Source organism: Wasmannia auropunctata, unplaced genomic scaffold (genome assembly GCF_000956235.1).
Source record: "Wasmannia auropunctata unplaced genomic scaffold, wasmannia.A_1.0 LD336069.1, whole genome shotgun sequence".
Classification (NCBI taxonomy): domain Eukaryota; kingdom Metazoa; phylum Arthropoda; class Insecta; order Hymenoptera; family Formicidae; genus Wasmannia; species Wasmannia auropunctata.
The window spans coordinates 1,952,594-1,957,223 of record NW_012026821.1 but is presented as its reverse complement, the minus strand read 5'-3'; the positions used below and the strand labels follow the sequence as shown (position 1 = coordinate 1,957,223).

General features: G+C 37.1%; 1 long non-coding RNA gene across 1 annotated transcript; it reads right to left on the bottom strand.

Moving 5' to 3' along the window:
* Window positions 1–987: 987 nt before the first annotated feature.
* LOC105450098 lies at window positions 988–3,669 on the bottom strand. Its single transcript, XR_974430.1, has 3 exons — window positions 3,367–3,669; window positions 3,070–3,256; window positions 988–1,475 (listed from the first exon to the last, which is right to left on the bottom strand). It is a non-coding gene; the product is annotated as an uncharacterized LOC105450098 (long non-coding RNA).
* Window positions 3,670–4,630: the final 961 nt, after the last annotated feature.

The following is a 4,630-nucleotide window of genomic DNA, read 5'->3' as shown; positions in this document are numbered from 1 at the left end:
CCGAGAGATGTGCTCGAGATGCAGCTGTAACGCTTAGCTGTATCTCTACCACTCGCGGGCGCGGGCCAGTAGTAGCATCAGTGTCGAGTCAGACGTCTCGGATGTCGGATCTCTCGCTGCTGAACTCTCGTTTTCTCTTTTCATTCTTTCTTTTGAAGAAAACTGCCGGTATTCAGTGGCCGATTTATTCATCCGGGCCATCATTTAAGGACATCTCTCGTCATGCCGAGTTACCAAAGGATCTTTAAATTGCTCTTCCGGCGGATTTATAGGTATTTATATATGTCATTCCCTCTTTTCTCCCGACATTTTACCTAGATGATTGCAAATAAGATCAATGATATAATAGATGACTTTATTGCTATTATTTCCGTCCTGCGAAAATCATCAAGTGTTTCATAGCGACGCTCATAGGCGCCAGGCGTTCGCATACATTTATGGCATGTCCCCTTCTCCTTCTCTTCCCTCTCCTTCTCTTCCTCCTTCTCTTTCTCCTCCTCCTCCTCCTCCTCCTCTCAACCCCAATGCCGGTGTTATGACTCCCTCACTCACCCACTCCCTCACTCACCCACTCCCTCACTCACATGCGCAGCTTCCTCGTGTATCTTTGGAAAGGATCACGATTTGAGAACTTGCCAACGCGACACTCGGTTTATTCCGGCCTGCGTCGCGATGTCGTGTTTCCTTCGATTTCTTTGCCGTTGTCTTTAGCTAATTTTCGCAGGAATGAATCTTGCGCCAGATAGATTCTCCGAAGCTTCTCGTTCAATGTTCTCGTTCGTTGGCGCCGTTCTCGCAGACGCTACTGCAGCATCCGGCAATTTTACGATGATTCGAATTTCTTTATAAAGAAAATATAATTGCTCTATCATAATAACATAATAAATTTAACTCTTTTTTTAAACTTTAGAAACAATAATTTAAAATATAATTATTTAGAAAACTTTTTTACAGGCAAACAAATTTTTATTACAATATTCGTACATAAAATTTTGTTTATTATTATAAAGCTAAACATTAAAACAACTTTAAAAGAGTTTATGTAATTAATTTTCTGCAAAATATACAGTGTTTTTAAACTTATAGAATTAAAAAATCTTTTAAAAATATCCACAGATTTTTGTCATGTACATTTAAAAAAATAATTTATAATTAATATTTTATGGAACAGAAAATTGAAATCGTGCATTCCATAATAGCGTAAATGTTGATCGACATCGATTGGTACATTTGCGCTTCGATCTGCGTGATGCGGGATTGTCGGTGAGTGAATCTTCGAATCGTCCGGTCGTGACATGGCAAGCGATTAATCAGAAAAACGACCTGATTGCGACTGATCGCGATCTCCAATCGTCGATTTACGATCAGGTCGATTGACGCAAATATTTGCTCAGTCGCGTTACTCACGAAAACACCGAGGCTCTTTCTTCTGCTGCCAAACTCTATGCGAGTTTTTCATATTTGCTTTCATGCAGCTGTAAGAAGTGCATTACTCTACGAAATATTGAAGTTTTGATCAAAAACTACTTTGCCGAGGAAGAGTTCATTATTTGATTATTGATAAAAATGGCTTGTACAATTTTAAAAAATTTTAAAAAGATCTAGGATAGAAAGAAGTCAAGTATGAAGTGAAATTAAAAAGTTATATTCAAATTTAATTTCCTACTTTATTATATTAAATTGTATTTTATTCTTATATTTTATTATGTTTAATTAAAATTAAGATTAAAATTAAAATAGGTTAATTATATTTAATAAATATTTTGTTGGATTTGTTGATACATAAATTTTGTTAGAATAATAGAATTTAATAAATATATATCTTTTTATTAATTTTTTTAATTATTTATTTTTTGAATTATTAACAAATATTTAAAGCTATTATTAAACTCAATAATCGGAATTTATTTTTATCAATTCAAATATGAGTAAAAATTGTATACATACTTATTACATTATTAAAAAATTGTTTTGTTAACAAGTAATTTCTAATTATCTTTTAACAAGATAATGTTTAATTATAAAAGTAATGTGAAAATTAATAAGTCATAATTATAATATTTAATGGCTAATACTTAATAATTATTAATAATAATGAGGATTTGCGACAAAAAATGGAGTAATATAAGATATAAAGAAAAGAAAACTATCGTAACTATCATTACGTTTAAAAAATTGGGGATCATCAGAATTTATTTAATATGAACTCAAGATCATATAAGTGCCGCTAATAACATTGTCCGAATAATAAAATATGCGGACAAATTTGATATCTAATACGACATAATGACACTAAATAAGACACTAGGTAATCAAAGATTCACGATTGAAGGATAATACGATGGATTCTCCGTAGAGAGCAATAAAAGGGATAGATCGTTGCGCGATTAGAAGACCAGGGGGGAGGGTCATCTAAACGAGCCTAATACAAGCCTACGAACAAATAAATAGCGTTAATAGCATCGTCCTCATATTATAGCTGTGTGTAAATGCATGGGGGCACGGGTAAATGTGCGAAAGAGGATGGGAAGAGGGAGGCCAACAGAAGAGAGATATTCCAGCCATAATAGCCGCCTACATGCTTCAGCGAAATTACCTTTCGATCTATTTGCCTCCAGAAAGCGTCTCGGGTTACGTCAGTCGCGCTAGCTCGTTATTAGCGAGCGTTTTCAGCTTGTGTGTTTACGATCAATAGATCGTTCGCGAGATGATGCATTGACTGCGAGAATCGTTAAAACGAAAAAATAAATAAATAAAACTGCAATAGTAAAGACTTCAGGTTAAAATCTTTTATTTTTAATTATCTAACGCGCTTGATAATTTCTATCACAACGTTTTCGGCGCTCGAGCCGTGATGATCTGTTGCGAGAACGCGTTAAGTGCATTGTTCTTCATGAATAATCGAAGAATAATGGAAAAATGGTGATAGCGGCGCACGTGTGTGCACTTAGGCGCAAATTGCTCTACGCAGTATTTCAGTAGTAATTCAATATATTAGGCAGACAGGGCGGTATCTGCAACTCCTTATTTCACTCACGGGCGAAAATAGGTTTGCACAATTCAATTTACCTTTCGTTTTGGTCTAGCAAAATTCGTACCTTTCCAGCCCGGCGGCGTGCTCATTCATCATAATATACACGGGAAGCAGTAACTACATTCCCGTGTAAGCTAGAGCGCTTTTCAGCTTAGCAAACTCATTTGTGAGACTACGCATTAACGAGTAAACTCCATTCTTGACTCAAGAACCGGATGTATCCTAGATCCCGGCGGAAGAAAAAAAATGATATGAAGGCTAGACGTGTGTGTGTGTGTGTGTATGTGTGTGTGTTCTCGCGTATGTATTCCTCGCTCGAGGGGTGAACATACCGGGGTGCGAGAGATGAGATAAGGCGATTCTCGCGCGAGTAAGTGTCTCGCACGTGCCGCTTTCACTCCCTCCCTTCCTCGATGGATAATTTATCGTCTCCCCTGCTCTCGTGCGCTATACTCGTCGTGGATGTCACCCTCTCTTGCTGTACGCTCGACTACGCCTCGTACCTGTCCCACTTACAACTTCGCGGGGCGGATATCCTCGGCGGGCCTTTCATAGGACTCGTTGGACGGAGAACTTTCGTTTCACGTCCTGAAAGTCTCGCCTGCCTCTCGGCTTGATTCCCGTCAATTACCGGCTTACACCTCCGGCCGTTTTGCGTCCACATTCGTCGACAAAGGAGCTCACTTCACGAAGGCCGCAGGGGATTTTTAAATGAAATTGTGTTTTGTTATGTTACTCCTCGACGATACACGGACGTCTGTTCTTTATACTTTTTTTGTGATGATTCCTCGACGAGGTTCGACTCGGCTTGTCATAATTCCGAATATATTCTTTGCTGAAGCAAGAAATGATGGCAGTGCTTATCATAATCGCACTCTCGCATCAATGTCAAGCGCTTGCGTTTTGCGTTTTTATAACTCTCTATTATCACTTGGGATAAATGATACAAAGTAAAAATATTTATTATAAAATTTATTCTTAAATACTTATTTAGTTATAAATGTCAGATTAAAGTCAATCAATTCTTTTTACGAAATTAGATATTAATTTTTCTATTTGAATAAAAGTATTTGTGATACCTTTTTCTCTCTCTCTCTCTTTCTCATTTAATGCCTTTCTAGAGACACTTCGGACCATCCGATTCGACTCTCGCGAGTTGTATTAATCATTTGGACGTCAAATCAAGCGCGGCGTGCACAATTATAGTGATCATATGATCGACGTATTCGAATTCAGAAGCATTTTGTCGATATATACTATAATCTGCATGCTTGAGAGTAAATATGTACTGTGCCACTCATAAATTCGCAAATGTGTCGGTTTTTTGTAGACTAATGACTCTCGCTTAAGAACGCAGGCTTTCTTCAAAATGCAAAATAATGGAATACCAAAATCTTCTGAAGATGACAGATTTATCGGAAAATAGAAAATTTTTGGCGCGAGTAGCAACCTTAATTTACATTTAATTCTTAACAGATCTTTTTCTCAAGTAAACTTTAACGCGAGGCATAATCAAAGGAGACGTGTGCTTAAAGATAAGGAGTTAAAGAAATCGATGGAGCAGATAGCGTCTACGCGCGTGATCAAACTTTTATT